The 15904-nt window shown below is 53.6% G+C and overlaps 1 long non-coding RNA gene across 1 annotated transcript; it reads left to right on the forward strand.

The window, feature by feature from the left end:
* Positions 1–7299: 7299 nt before the first annotated feature.
* LOC125912579 (uncharacterized) lies at positions 7300–14564 on the forward strand. The gene is made up of 3 exons (XR_007454784.1): positions 7300–7636; positions 12342–12411; positions 12634–14564. It is a non-coding gene; the product is annotated as an uncharacterized LOC125912579 (long non-coding RNA).
* The last annotated feature ends 1340 nt before the right edge of the window (positions 14565–15904 follow it).

Below are 15904 nucleotides of genomic sequence, written 5' to 3' on the forward strand. Positions count from 1 at the left end.
AAGCAGCCCTGTCCATTATGGTAACCACTCACCACACGGACTGATGGAGTGCATGCCATGCGGCTGATCCAAACTGGGATGTGCCAGGAAGTGCAAAATACACACCAGATTTCAAAGAAGAAGATACATTAGCTTGTTAACACTTTGTCTATATGGATTACATGCTTACAATATTTTGGATCTATTGGGTTTAATACAGTGTGTTATGTTAGAGTTTGTTAAACGTTTATTAATTTTTGAGAGAGAGAGAGAGAGAGAGAGAGAGAGAGAGAGAGAATGAGTGGGGGAGGGGCCCACCGCGGGGCTTGAACTCACGAACCAGAAACATGAGATCATGACCTGAGCTGAAGTCGGACACTTAACCAACTGAGCCACTGAGGTGCCGAAGTACAGTATAAGTAACTCCCTCTGGGTTTGTTTGTTTGTTTTTATAAGCTCTAAGCCCAACTTGGAGCTTGAACTCACAACGCAAAGATCTAGAGTCACATGCCCTACCAACTGAGCCAACCACGCGCCCCTATTTATTTCCTAAAACATTTGTGAGTTGCATGATTGCATCTTTGGGACAGGACCTCACAGCGCACAAACACGAAAGCGAGTGGTTATAAGGGTAACGTGGTGGGGAACATAGGGTGCTGGAGGCACAGGGCAGGCGGTCACTGAGGCTTCCCAGAAGATTCACTGCCTAGGGCAGCACCTGCGTCCAGCTGGCCCACAGTGACAAGTGCTGCTTGAAGTAAGTGCAGAAAGGAAGAGGAGGAAAAAATCCAAATCCAAATCTCAGTTCTCCATAGCTTTCTCTGGGAAGCCGTCCCCGACCACCCTGTCCCCTGCCCCCACCTGGGTTATGTCCTCCTAGGGGCTCCCACAGCCCCCTCTGCTCCCCTGTCATAGCACGGATCAGCCTGCATTGTCATGGCCTTTAACTGGCCTGACCATCTGCCCACCCCTCCCCCAAATATGCGCCTGAGGGCAGTGCCTTGCTTCCCTCACAGTGTGTCCCAGGGCTTGGTGCAGGGGGGACGCCTCCAGCGAATGTTTGTTGAAAGTTGAATGAATTCCTTCGTTCAACAAACAGTCACTGACCCCCAGTGACCTTTTCAACTACATCCTCCTCCAACCCCACACATCCTCAAACAAGCCTACCACCAGCCATATGTGCCCATGCCACCGCCCATGACAGTAACAGTGGCTGGGTCTCACTGAGCACCGACCATACGCCACATGGTACTTATGTAGGTTAATCTTGTTGCTTGTTCCCGATAATCCTGGGAGATGGGCTCCATATATGCCCATTTGTGTACAGATGAGGAACCTGAAGCTTGGAGAGATGAAGTACTTGTCCAGGGCCCAAGGTCACACAGTAGGTCTGGATGGAGCCGACATTCACAAATCTGCCCTCCAATTCCCAGGCCTTTGGCCTAAGACAGGGGTTTTCCTGGGGTTGTCCCCGTTGACCACTCTCCATTCTCTCCTCTTCCCTTACCTCCTTGTCCCTCTCCTTCTATGTCTCCAGGCTGTGAGAGAGCCGAGTTTATCTCAGACCCCAGCAGCAGGGAGGACCCCCACCCCACACTGTGCAGAGGAAGGGCCTCCCCCCCAAATGCTGCCTAGGGCTGAGCACCCCACCCCCAGCTGGGGAAGGGAGGAGGCCAGGAAAGAGAAACCCACCAGGGCCTCTGGGGCACAGCCCTCGAGGAGCCCCGGTGTTTGGTTTCAATTAGGAGGACAAATTCCAGGAAGCCAGGCCAGTGCTGAGGGGGATGGGGGTGTGCAGAGCAGGGCTCAGAACGAGGAGGCTCCTGGAATCTGGCCTCAGGAAGAGGCTCCTGGAGGGCTGAGGGGCCCACTGGGGAAGAAGCCTGGCCCACAGGGCCCAGCTTGAGTCCCAGTTCACAGTTACTGACTTACAGTGCGCTCTCAGAGTGGTGAAGACTGTGGGTCAGGCACCTGGCACAGAGCAGGCTCTCCAGGGCTCAGTAAATGGTGGCCAGCATTGCTTCCGTTGATGCTTACATTATTCTATAAATTCCAGCTTGGGGGGTGAGGAGGAGCAGTGCCTGGTGGTTGATAATGCAACCCACTGCATACCAAGCCGAGGGCTGGGCCCCGGGGCCCCAAGATGACCTAAGCTGAGAGCTCGCATGCAGTCCAAGAGCGACAGGTACAAATAACTGTTATGTGGTGTGGTCAGTGTGAGAGCAGCAGCAGGAGCCGGGTCCTGGGAGGCTCAGAAGAGCGCGGAAGATCAGGAGGGAAGAGCCCTCCTCTGTCCTGTTCATGCTGGTCTCCCCAGCCCCCAGCCCCCAGCCCCACGCCTGGCACATAGGAAGCACTCAATAGTTACTTGTTGAATTAATGGGTAATGAACCCTTCTGGGAAATTTCAGGGAAAGCTTCTTAGAAGGTGGGGGGTTGCATCTAAGCAGGGTTTCAGAAAATGAATCAAAGCTGAGAGACTAAGAAAAGAAGGGCATTCCAAGCAAAGGGAACAGATGATGCAGAGAGGAGGCAGCACAGAGCACATGGCAAAGTATTCACTGATTCACTCATTCAACAAGTATCCATGGCGTGTGCCTGTGATGGTCCAGGCCCTGTGCTCAGCTGATGGCTGTGGCTGGGCTGGAAGGGACTGAGCTGGAGCAGGGGTCAGACCATGGGGGCAGGGACGGGGGTGAGCGTTCGTATCCTGCAAGGGAGTCATAAACTGTAGGGAGGTCCCGAGGGGTTTCTGTCTTCTGGGAAGTCAAGTGGCAATATAGAACTAGCATGTGGGGAGAGAGGGGTCCTCCCACAGAGATGAAGAATCTGAGGCTCAGAGCCATGTTGGCACGTGCTCGGGGACATCTAGCTGGGCAATAGTGGAGGGCAGGCTTTTGTGTCACAGCCCAGGGCTCTCTCTCCTGAGCCAGCGCTGGGCCCAGCTCCTCTTCAACCAGCCCTACCCTGGGTCAAAATCCTGGGTCCTTGGCTCTTGTTGGTTACTTCCTTACTGAATGACCTTGGAGATGTCTCCTCCTCTTTCTGACCACAGGCCTTCAACTGAGGCCGAGTCTCTCTCAAAGTGTGGGTCAGGTACACTGAGCGGGATGGCCCACAAGCCGGGCCACACAGAAACAGGGACCCTCAAACTCATCTCAGGAAAGTTATTGCTTCTGATTATGTCAAGGAGAAAAGCCCAGTTTGAACCTGGTACGTCTTTAACACCTAACACTTGCTAATCTCCCTTTAGAGCAAAGAGAGGCCTCTAGCAAGCAAGAGTATCTAAGCTAGAATTGCTTCGTTCTCCTTGAATTTTTTTTTTTTATATTTATCTTCTGTTTTTGGAAAGCTAAACATTTAGAGTACAGATACAGCTTCTTTTGCTAAAGTTTTGTACAGTGAGTTAATTTAAAGAAAAACACTAAGCAGATACAGAAAAATCTTAGAGGAGGGGTACCAATGACTGGACATTAGGGGAATCGTGGATGGGGCACCTCTGACTCTTGGGTCTAACATGAGCCATTTTTCTAGGAAATTGACCTAGGGTCTTGGTGCTGATATTAACTTTTTTTTTTAAGTTTTTTTCTTTATTTTTTTTAATTTTTTAAACATTTATTTATTTTTGAGGGACAGAGGAAGACAGAGCGTGAGAGGGGGAGGGGCGGAGAGGCGGAAACAAAATCAGAAGCAGGCTCCAGGCTCTGAGCTGTCAATACAAAACCTGACGGGGGCTTGAACTCACAAACCGTGAGATCATGACCTGAACCAAAGTTGGATCCTTAACCGACTGAGCCATCCAAGTGCCCTAAGTTTTTTTTTCCACTGTTTATTTATTTATTTTTGAGAGAAAGAGAGAGAGAGAGAGAGAAAGAGAGCATGAGTGGGGAGGGGACAGAGGGTCTGAAGTGGACTCTGCACTGACAGCAGCAAGCCCCATGCTGGGCTCGAACTCATGAACTGTGGGATCATGAACTGACCTTAAGTCAGACGCTGAACCGACCGAGCCACTCAGGTGCCCCCACTTTTTTTCACCAGGCGTTTCATGTTGGAATCAGCTACTTACCAAGGAATTTCCCTCAGCAAATTTCAATACCAGCTACAGCACCTTGGCCACACCCCCCACAAAAATGGGGATACGGAAGGAACCCCAAGCTGGGGTGGCCAGTCTTAAGCCATTGTTAACCTCCTTCTCCTGATTCTAGGGGAGCTCTTGGAGGGAACTCTGGGACTCCCAACCTTCCTAGAGTCAAGAAAAGCTGTCAGGGGTGCCCTTCCCAGAAAGTCTTACTTTGCAGCCATGCGGGGTGTTGGGCCAGTGAAGCCAAGGCCTCTGGGATAAAGGTGAAGCTCCTTGTGTGGTACTCAGGATTCTTCAGTGACATCCCCAATCTGTCTCTGCACACGCCCCCTCTACCTGGCTGGTTCCTACCCTGGCTTCAAGCTCCCTTGTCACCATTTCTGGGGAGCCCTTTCTCAATCTCTCCAGTCTCTGCCCCCAGTCTGAGCCAGGGCCTCCTGTGGGATTCCAACTTCCTTAGCATCCCAGCCCTAAGCACCCTAAGTCATCATTGCCTCTTTGTGTGCCTATTGTCCCCAAGGATGGGAAGACAGTGTGTGTTTTGTCTCTATATCCTAGCACCCAACACAGGGGGACGCTTGATAAAGCTCTGCTGAACTGAAGAGGGTACATTTTAGTGCCCACGTGGTGACATCAGTTCCTTTTACAGGCCTCCTCTTCTTCTGTTGAGTCTCCTGCAGAGAAAAGTGCCTGTGGAGAACAGCGAGAGGCAGGGTTCAGGGAAGGCCAATATCTAACACCAGGCAGATGTGGATTCAAATCCTATTTAGCTGTTCAACTGATTTATCTGAGCCAGAGTATTCCCATGCGTGAAAGGGGGATCCTAATCCCCACCACAGAGGCAGACAGAGTATGATGAATAAATGAGAAAATGTGACAAAAACTACATCCACAGATCAGGTATACACTTGCCTACTAAATCATGGAAGTGTTAGAACTGTAGAAAGTGTGGAAACGCCAGATGTCCAGGGTAAACGGGAATGAACTCATTCTGCCCAATGGACTGTCGCAGGGAAGGCCCTCTACTTGAAGGGACTTTTGAGTTGGGCTTTGAAGGGTGACTAGGAGCTCCCCACAAATAGTGAGAGAACATGGAGCTGAGAAGGTTGAGAGTCACTTAGGGAGAGTACTCTCGACCTCAACAGGGAGTGACAGCAAGAAAAATTGTAAGATTAAGCAAAAAGGACTTCTCATCCCAAACTTAGGGCAGAATTTTAATCCAGGATTTGACTGAAAGTGCAAAATGGCCTAAGAAGGGTCAAGGGCCCCTTCATTATAAGTCAAAGGTCAACTGGTTCAACCTTCTATGGCTAAGCCACCCAAGTACTTTTGTCCCTAAACCTGCTTCCTTTGTGCTAGAAGTGAGTTCTCCTTGAGTGAGTAGGGGAAGGAGACTCCCCCTGTTTCCTGGGTTCTTAGCCAATAGGCTGGGCCTCTGGCCAAGCAGCCCCTTCCCTCCCTCTCCAAGAGCCTGACCCCGCACCCTGCATAGGTTCTTCATTTCTCTCTGCAGCCTTGACCCAGGGCAGTGATACCAGCCAGGGAAAGCCCCCTTTCCTGGGCTGGGGAGGGATGGAAGGAGGCAGGGTCCATTTTCTAGGTCAGAACTCCTCGCCCTTGCCCTTCCTCCCCTAGCCCATGTCTTTTAAAACTAGACCTTGGGGAGAGAGGGAGAGCGGTTGGGGAGAGGCAGAGAGTGTGGATGCTTCTGTGTGTGACTGAGTGTGTATGCCTGTGAGGAGAGAGGGAGAGGGAGGGAGAGAGAACAGAGCCTTGGAGTGTGCATATGGAGAGAGAGGGGGAGAGAGAGAGAGAGAGAGAGAGAGAGAGAACAGAGCTGTGTGTGTGTGTGTGTGACTGCGTGACTGTGTGCTGGGGAGACTGTGGGGTGTGTGTGTGTGTGTGTGTGTGTGTGTGTGTGTGGCACTCCAGCAGCAAGCTGTACCTTAAAGGTACAGACTGCCTCTGACTGCTCGCCTCCTCCTCCACCCCTAGCCAGACCACCTTCCACCACCATCAGCTAAGAACATGAGCAGGACCAGTCCCCAGCGACTCCTGCGAGGGGAGAGAAGCAAACCCAGCCCTCTCAAACAGCCCCCCTCCCAGGTTGACGCTGGGAGAGCTCTGAAGGGAGTCCTACAGGAGGGAGGAGGGAGGGGCTTTATTCCTGAGGAAGCAGGGCCTTGCAGAGGGAGGACTGGGGGCTGGGGAGGAGTGGAGCCCCAGCTCTGGGGCCACAACTGCTGGCTGGGGTCCCAGCTCATCATTCACTAGGGTGGGGTGGGTGGAGGGAGGCCACAACCTCCACACCTCTTTTGCAGGGCCTCCGGGACAAGGGCACAGAGTTGTGCAACCATGGGGGATGCAGACGGTGAGGATGTGAGGGTGGCAGGACCACCATGGGGGTCTCTGGTGCAGTTGGGGAGCCCCTACCTCAAGTCTGCGCTCTCAGGCAGCCTTTGTGCCATCCGGGCAGCTGGGGCTGGCAGAGCAGAGCAAGGGCATTTGTTTTCCCCCACAGCAACCTGCCCCTCCCCCACCCTGACACCAAGGGAGGCTCCAAGGGAGGAGGAGATGGGTGGAGCACCGGGTAGCTAAAACCTGGTTTCTCCTCCGACCTCGACCTGAGACTCCCGAGACTCGAGCCTCGCTGTGTGACCCTGACCAGGTTCCTCACTCTCTCTGGGCTTCCTTTGCCTGCTCTATGTGATGAAGGAGGTTGGGTTCCGAAGCTCCACCAGACATTCCCCTCTTCTGAGTCCTACGACAGGCGTCATTTGATGAGAGCATGCCTCCATCCAAGAAGAGGATGAGAAATTACCCAACCCTGAATCCTCCCGGCCCTATCCCAGAGCCATAAAAAGTATGTGCGCTGAAGCGTGCGGGAAAATCTCCTGGTCCAATGCCTCCGTTCCAAAGTCGGGGAAACTGAGGCTGGGAGGGAGAGACAGAGGCAGTGATAAGCCCCAGATGCACGGGGAGTGGGAGCCCAGGTCTGGACTGGAGCCCCAGCTCGAAGCGGCGAGGCACAGGCCAAGTCGCCTAGGGAGCCCGGGAGCCGGGCAGCAGGGAGGAGGAGGAGGAGGAGCCCAGGGCGCGCCCCTCCAGCCTTGGCCCCTGCGGGCCCCTTCCGGCCCCTCCCCCAGCCTGCGCACCGTCCCGCCACCTGCTCCCCCGCCCACCGGGGCGGGGCGGCCGCCCCCTCGTTCCCATGGCAACGCGCGGCCCCGGCCGGCTGCCCTGGCCTCCCAGCAGCAGTGCAGCCCATCTGGCCCCAAGCCCGTCCCAGCTGGGCCGCCTGAGGCCCCGGTCGCCGGGGGCCCTCACAGCCCAGCAGCGGTCTGAGACTAGGGCAGGAGCGCCAGGCGTCGGGCACCTACCTATGCCACCACCTCGGCTAGCTGCTGGGCTCATCCTGATGGGTCAGAAGTCATACTAGAAGCCCTCCAGGACCCCACTCCCTACCCTACCCCTGCCCCCCCACCACCCCAAACGTCCACCCAGTGCAGCAGGAGGCAGCATCTCAGGATGAGAGGTCGGCTGTTTGGAGCCAGCCACTCTGGTTGCAAATCCCCAGGTAGTGCGATCTGGGCAATTTACCTAACCTTTTACCCTTCTGAAACTGGAGATGATCATAGAACCTGTCTCATAGGGTGCTTGTGAAGGTTAAATGGGTCAATAAAGAAAAATACGAGGAGTCAGCACTCAGTAATACCAGCTATTATTATGAGTGCAGGTGGCAAGTGCTCAAGATAGCCGTGGCAGTGGCAGCCGAGGAGGGGTCCTAACCCAGCCTGGGAGCCCCAGGGGTGGCTTCCTACCGGAGGCCATGCTGATGGAATCTTAGGAAGTAGCAGTTAGCCAAGGGAAGAGGGAACAGCAGCAGCAAAGGCACAGAAGTGAAAATAGCAGGGGTGGGGGTGAGGAGGGGTGTCCGGGAGACTTACAAAGCCCCTCAGTGTTCCTGGAGAGTGTAGAAAAGCTTGGCTTTTGGTCAGAGGGCACGGAGACAGGAGCCACCGAAGGGTTTTGAACAGAGGCATGACCTGTCCCTTGTTTTCCTAGAGACCACTGCAGCTGCCATATATGCAGTGGCTTGGAGGGGCCCGTGGTCCTTTTAGGAGACGGTGAGGCTTCAACAAGGGGAGATACAAGGTCAGGGAAGATGGGGACAGATTCATGGCTATTAAGGAAGTAGACATGGCAGGATGGTGACCTGTGGACTGGAAGTGGCTGGAAAGGGCAGAGTCAAGGACGGACATGGGCACTTGGGTGGCTGGCTTGAGCACTGAGAGTCTGGCAGGGCCAGAAGAGGGGCAGGTCTGGAGGTGGGAGGTGCTACCCAGCTTGAGAACACCTGAGTTTGGAGCTGAGAGACGGAGACCTGGGCTGGAGAGACCATCATGGGGACATCAGTGCCTGGATGGTAACAAATCCTGCCAGGGTCTGAGAGCTGCCCCAGCATCAGCAGAGGGTGGGGGCCCCTCACCAGGCCAGAGAAGAGGATTTATGCTTTGAGATTGGATTCTAAGCTTCATTTTCCTGGAACCAAGTAGAATTTGTCCGGACTTCTGACCCAAATTGTATGTGTGCTGTTATCACTTTCTGAGGTTTTGGGGTTTGGGAGGGTTGTTTGGGGTGAGGGAGGGGCAGGAGAGTACAAGGAGATATCATATTGTACTGACTCATCCCAGCTCTGTCCATTGCCAGGCAGAAGGTCTTAGTTAAGTCTTCTTATAATGCCTCAGTTTCCTCCCAGCTATCTTGAAGGGTTATTGTAAGAAGGGCACCAAGCTCCTGCATGGTCTCTGGCCATCTTTATTAAACATGCAAATTCTAGGGGCGCCTGGGTGGCTCAGTCGGTTAAGCGGCCGACTTCGGCTCAGGTCATGATCTCGCGGTCCGTGAGTTCAAGCCCCGCGTCGGGCTCTGTGCTGACAGCTCAGAGCCTGGAGCCTGTTTCAGATTCTGTGTCTCCCTCTCTCTGACCCTCCCCCGTTCATGCTCTGTCTCTGTCTCAAAAATAAATAAACGTTAAAAAAAAAAAATTTTTAACATGCAAATTCTAGAATCTTCTCCAAAATTCAAGAATATGAATTTCCATGGGTGGGTCTGGGAATCTATAGGTAAAACTGACCTGTCATTGGGTCAAAGCCTCCAACTACCACCCTGGGACTCCTCTGGCACTGGCCCCTCCACAGCATGGCCCACCCCTCACATTTGCAGCCTGAGGCAAGAGTTCAAATGGCAGTCCCCTTGGGTGCCTGGATGGCTCAGTCGGTAAGCGTCTGACTTTGGCTCAGGTGGTCTCAGGATCTGTGAGTTAGAGCCCCACATCAGGCTCTCTGCTGGCAACACAGAGCCGGCTTTGGATCTTCTGTCTGCCCTCCCTGGAGCGCGCTCTCTCTTTCTCTTTCTCTCTCCCTCTCAAAAATGAACATTTAAAAAAAAAAAGAAAGAAAGAAAAACCAAATGGCAGTCCTCTTGCCAGTTTGTCCTTCTCTTCCCCACCCTGCTTCCCATCTATTGTAAAAGTCTTTGTGTGCAGACATGTGGACTCAGGCCCCCTGTCCAAGCTCCCAGGCACAGTTGCCCCCCAAACAGCTTCCTTGTCCAGCCCTCAGGCCTAAGGTTGCAGCACAGTCTGGTGGGAGGATAGACGCAGGTCCTGGGCTTAGAGCCCTTTGGGCAGGGAACTCCAGACGCCAGGCACCTGGAGCATGATCTAGAATGATAAACTTGGGCTCCAGGTGGCATTTCCTCTTGGCCCCATTTACACCACACGTTGGAGCAGGGGTGGGACTGGAGGAAGGCAGAGGAGAACCCTAGATAACAGAGTCAGAGCCAAGGACCAGCTGCCCAGATTTGTGGACTCCCCTGCCTCTGTTTCTATCGGCCTTTCCCACCAGGCCCTCTGGTTCCCAGCAGCCGTATCAAGGAGACTGTAGCCATTCATTCATCTGCCTGCTCCCTGCCTGGCTAAGGTCATCTCAGCCTCTGCTTCCAGCCTCTGCTGGCCCTGGGAAGTATAGCGTTCTGAGGCCTCCCGCACAGCTACCTCATGGGCCATCACAGCCCACACATGCCCAGTCCCTGGCTTGTCATGGAAGATTATATCATTCTTTCAAAATGAAGAAACTGAGGCTCAGAGGAGACGAAGGGGGATCTGCCATTACAGAGCACCTACTGAATGCCAAGTGCTGAGGCAGGTGCTTTTAAAGACATGACCACGCAACACTCCTGTCTGAATGATCCCCAATTTGCAGGTGAGGACAGTGTGGCTCAGGAGGGGGAGGTAACTGGCCCAGAGATCACCCAGCTGGTGGGAGGCAGAGTCAGAATACAGACTGGTCAGACTCCCGGGTCCAGACCCCAGGGATGCACAGTAGGCCTTCGGTAAGGCCTGCCAAGAGGAGCGGAGGATGGTTGGAAACCTGGACCCACCACCTCCGGCGAGGGCCATGGAATGTGAGGAATGTCCATCCCCGGGGTAGGGCTGTGGGCAAGGTGACCTTTGGGAAGATAAAGTCAAATTCCAGTCCTTGGAGACTAGCAGAGGTAGACCTGGCGTGGTACTACCAGGGACCAGAACCAGCTGCAACGGGGCATCAGCCCCCAAGCCCCTCCCCGAGCCAGTAATTACAACTGAGGCACGTGATGGGGGTGCACAAGGGGGGCCACCGCCACATCAGCCCCTGCTGTCCTCTCAACTGGAATCTCCTTTCCCCCACTCTGCCAATGACACTTCAGCCACTATGCTTCTCACCCTGTCCCCAACTGTCACCTGAACACTTCCACTTGGAGGGCCCTGGGGAATGTCAGCCATAACGTCCATAACTAAACGCTCCATGCCCCCTGACTCACCATCCTCCCTGGGAGTACCACCTCCATGCCCCGGCCTGATCACCTAGATGGCAGGCTGCTAGCCTTGCCTCTTCCTTTTCCCTCTTCATTCAGACTCAGTCTCCCATGTCTCCGCCCTCTCCCTGCTGCCTCTGGCCTCCAGCCTCAGACCCTCCAACCCAATCTCCCCATGGCAACCAGAGTAAGTTTCCAGATGTGGCAAAGAAAAGTACAGGATTCTCAGTTAAATTTGAATTTCAGGGGCACCTGGGTGGCTCAGTCAGCTGAGAATCCAACTCTTGATTTCAGCTCAGGCCGTGATCCCAGAGGCATGGAATTGAGCCCTGTATCAGACTCTGCACTGAGTGTGGAGCCTGCTTAAGATTCTCTCTCCCCCTACCCCTCTCTTTAGTTTATGCTCTCTAAACAAACAAACAAATAAATAGGGGTGCCTAGGTGGCTCAGTCGGTTAAGCATCCATCTCTTGATTTCAGTCATGATCTTAGTTTCTTGAGTTCGAGCCCCAAATGGGGCTCTGCACTGATAGGAGGGTGGATAGGGAGAGACCTGCTTGGGATTCTCTCTCTCTCTCTCTCTCTCTCTCTGCCCCTCCCCTGCTCATGTGCTCTCTCTCTCCCTCTCTTTCAAAATAAATAAACTTAAAAGAAATAAAAAGAAATAAATTGAAATTTCAGACAAATAATTTTTTTTTTTTTTAGTATAAGTATATCCTAAATGCTGCATGGGACATACTTATGCTAAACAATTTTTTGTTGTTTATCTGAAACTTTCGATCACTGGGCATCTTGTATTTTAGCTGGCAACTCTAAGCCAGAGCATACTTCATCTCTTAAAATTCCCCAGTGGTTCCGTGAGGCATGGAGACTGGAGAAAGCTCCCACGCTTGGAGCATTCTTGCCCCACCATTTCTTGTCTGCCTGTCACCAGCGACCATTCAATTCTCAGAAATCACCTCTTCCAGGAAGCCTTCTGGCTTAGGGGCTGCTCTGTGAAATGGGAGGCTACCAAACTTCCCTTATCAGAACCCCAAGTGCACTGCTAGTCTCCTCCAGCAGTAAGAGCTCCATGAGACCAGCATCTTGCCTTTCTGTTCACCGTGTTTTAGCCTCCAGCACCTTGCATGTGCCCCGAATGACTTGCTGTGGAACCCTGAGCAAGCCCATTGCCTCCTCTGGGTCACAGTCTCCATCCATATGAGGAAGGCCACGTGATATGGTCTCTGAGCCCCCTTCCAGCTCTGATGGCTGCCCATTTCAGCCTGCCCCGGCACTTTGATCCTGGAGATGCTGAGCACGGGGGGCACATGAGAGAACTCTGAGCCAAGCTTGGAAGACCTGAGGACAAGCCCTGGTTCTGCCTCTCTGCAGCCTCCGACAAGTTTCCCACCCTCTCTCAGCCCAACCTTTCTCTCCTGCCAGGCTCCGGACAAGTGGGGACCACACCGCCTGCTGTAACCTCGTAAGGCTGGAGAAGTCTGAAGCCAGAAAGGTAAGGCGCACAGCACAGCACCCGGCGCATAGGAGGCCCTCAAAAACACAAGATTCCTGCCCCCTCTTCTCACTCAACTGGAAGGGTGAACAACCCTGGAGGGGCTCAGGCAGTGGGGGCTGCAGAGCTCCAGGGGGAGGAGGGAGGGAGAAGCTGGGCTGGGAGCATTCAGGCAAGACTTTAAATCTGGTCTTCAATTTATTTATTTATTTCTTTTTAAAGGGCCTGAGCATCTTCTGCGAGGAATCCATCCAGCCCGCCAGAGACAACCTGCAGTCAGTCCCCCACTCCCTTGAGTGTTAAGTGTTCACCCTAAGTGCAAGGTGGGGACATGTGAGTGTAGGTGGAACAGACCCCAGGAGACCTGGGTCCAAGGACACACCAACGTGGGGGACTTTGTTCAGCCTTAGAGCTCCCATAATCTCCTCCAGACCCCCAGGGCCACCCCCAAGTAAACAGCTTGAGGGAGAACCGCGTGGTGCTCGCTGGCTTCAGGACAAAGTTATACCACCACCCCTGTTCCCGCACCCTCTCAACCAGCGGGTTCACAAGATGGGGATGTCCCAGCAGGCTCTTCCAGTGTGAGGACAGGGCCTTCCCCAGGCCCGCTTCTGGTCTCATCTGAATGATTTGGTGTAAGGAACAGGGGACGGTTCCTTCTCGGATAGGTAATCCAGGGTTCTAGAGGATGAGACGACAGTGCTGTGAGCCTCCAGAAATGAATTCCTGCCTCTGGACAGGAATCTGAAGATAGATCAGGCTCTCTCACTCTGCCTCCTTCTTCTTGGGCTCTTCTCTGTCCCCTCTCCTGCTTCCTTCCTTCTCCTGCTCCCTGTCTCTCCCAGCCCCTGCTGAACTAGCTTCCCAGGCCTATTAATCAGGCCTGATCTGACCTCAAGACCAAAGAGCCAAGAAGAGGAGGGAGGCAGGGAAGAAGAAAGGAGGGAAGAGGACAATTCACCTGCCCGGAGACCTGGTCAGTGCTACTCACCTTTGCCTCTCTTGTCTCCTAGACCTCCCCCCAGTCACCCTACAAGGCAGAACCTATTTATAGGGGAGCAAACTCAGTCTCCAAGAGCATAGATGTTCTGACTGGCACCACACAACTGATAAGGAGCCAGTCTCCAGGCTCCTAGGTGGCTCCTAGTTGACAACCGGGAGCTTAAACTGACCGGGGAGGAAGAAGAGCATCTCCTTGGTCCTAAGGCTCTCAGTCATTCAGGGCTGAAGCCAGTCAGGGCAGGTGGGAGGGCTGGCCTAGCTAGTCCCTGTCCCAAAGAGGGCAGGTAGCCCAAGGCAAGTCACTTCACCTTTCTGAAGATCCTTTTGTCCAGTTAAAAATCTGGCCAGGAGTGACCTTTGCCCTCGAGGGAAAAGTGATAAGTGCCTTGGCTTGTAGCTAGACTTGATTTCAAATTCTGGTTCTGCCTGTCCCTAGTTGAGTAGCTAGACACAAGTCACTTCTCCCTGCTGTGAAATGGGAGTGATCAGGCCATCCACATGGGGTTTTGCTGAAGATTGGGCCCCTTAGAGGGCTCCACAGCTGGTGCTCAAGGGGTGGAAAGAAATGCAATGAGAAAGCCTAGTGACCATCAGCTGTGGGACCAGGCAAGTGGCTCCCCCCTACCCTGCCCCCACGATGCCAAAGCACTCTTGGGCCTGGGAGGGCAGACTAGAGACTCGTGTCTGACATTTTACCCTCTCGGATCCCCAGAGAGCACACCCTCACTCCATCCTACCATCCTGGCCCTTACATACCCATCCTGCTCCATTCTTCCCTGGCCGACTCAGGGCTCTGTTCCCACCCCACCCCCAGTACAAAAGGGACATTTGACATTCTTTGTTCTGTGCAAGCTCATTCTCTGAGTGTGGGATCCACCAGGCCTCGCAGCTGGGACCTGCCACCTTCCCCCCCCCAGGCCTGGCCCAGCTCTGCCAGAGCTTTGTGCGGGAGGAGAGGGAGGGAGGGGCCGCAGAGGAGAGTCCCAACCCCCACCATCAGAATTGGCAGGAAGGAAACCTGGTGGGGGAGGGTGGCGGAGAGGTTCTAAGAGGACTGCACTCACAGGACTTGTTTGAGATTGGGGTAGGGGCTAACTTGAGGCTAAAACCTATTTTTCTCCTGGCTCCCAGCTAGGGGCTCTTTTCACTAACTAGTTTCTTAGTAAATTTTATTTATTTATTTTAAAAAATGGTTTCATGTTTATTATTTCTGAGGGGTGTGGGAGGAGAGAGAGAGAGAGAGAGAGAGAGAGAGAGAGAGAGAGAATGAATGAGAGAATGAGCCTGGGACGGGCAAAGAGAGAGGGAGACACAGAATCCAAAGCAGACTTCAAGCTGTCAGCACAGAGCCCAACGTGGGGCTCCAACTCTTGAACAGAATTGTGAGATCATGACCTGAGCCAAAGTTGGACCCTTAACTGACTGAGCCCCCAGGTTCCGCCTTAGTAAGTTTTAAAGAAACTGCTCCCAACTCTGCCCTGATTTCCTGTGTGACCTTGGGTGTGTTCCTTTCCCTCTCTGGGCCTTGGTCTCCCTGGTATAAAATGGAGGGAAAGACCTGGAGAACCTCTCATATGAGAGGGTTCCTGAGCCAGACCCTGGCCAGGTGCTGGGATACCACAGACCAGCCACCCTTCCAGAATCCGGTTCTAGGATTCCATCAAGAAGGAGCACAAAATGACTTCTTGAGGTAAAAGTAATATGTTTCCATGAAAGTAGGATCCCCCCAAATGGATCTAGCCTCCCTCCCCTCAAACTGATACAGTCCTGGACAACCTCCAAAGCTGTTTCCCCTCTTCATCTATCAATAAGCTTGTAAGACAAACGAGACCAAAATGGTGTTCTCCTTTTACAGAAAATAAGGCTGCAGGCTCACCGAGGACAGGCCCCAACCCGCCCTGGGAGTGACGCCTGAGCTCACTGGGGAAAGACAGATGGTGGATATTCTGGGTGAGGGCCCCACATGAGCAAGGGAGAGAGCTCAGGTAGACCTGAGGGGAGCAGAGAGAGGAGGCTGCAGGGTGTTGGCTGCCTGGCTAAGGAGTTTTCCCCAGGGGCGCTGGGGAGCCACAGGAGAGGGGTTTATGCCAGGCCTGTGTCGTCACTACTGTTGTTGCAAAGGGAGTGAACGGTGGACCCAGACAGAGACCAAGGGAGCCTGAACAGCTGTAGACACAGGTAGCTTCTGACAAAAGGGCCAGGGAGCCTCAACAGGCCGTGGGGGAGGGGGAGCCAAGCAATTCCTCTCGGGGAAAGAGGGGAAGTGAGCGGGGAGATGAAGCAGGGGAGAGGAAATGAAAGATTAAGTGCATAAAGGCCATAAAGCTCAGAAATGTCCAGGCCGGATGGATTCCCAGTTTATAGACACATTTGCGTTCAAGGATGCTCAGCCGGGCCTGATACCCCAACAAGAGCAGCCGCACAAGGAGGCCGAGGGGATACTGGGCTGGAAGGGACCCCTCATGCCCCTGACCTACTCTCTTGCTCCCCC

This window comes from Panthera uncia (assembly GCF_023721935.1).
Source record: "Panthera uncia isolate 11264 chromosome C1 unlocalized genomic scaffold, Puncia_PCG_1.0 HiC_scaffold_4, whole genome shotgun sequence".
Taxonomy (NCBI): Eukaryota; Metazoa; Chordata; class Mammalia; order Carnivora; family Felidae; genus Panthera; species Panthera uncia.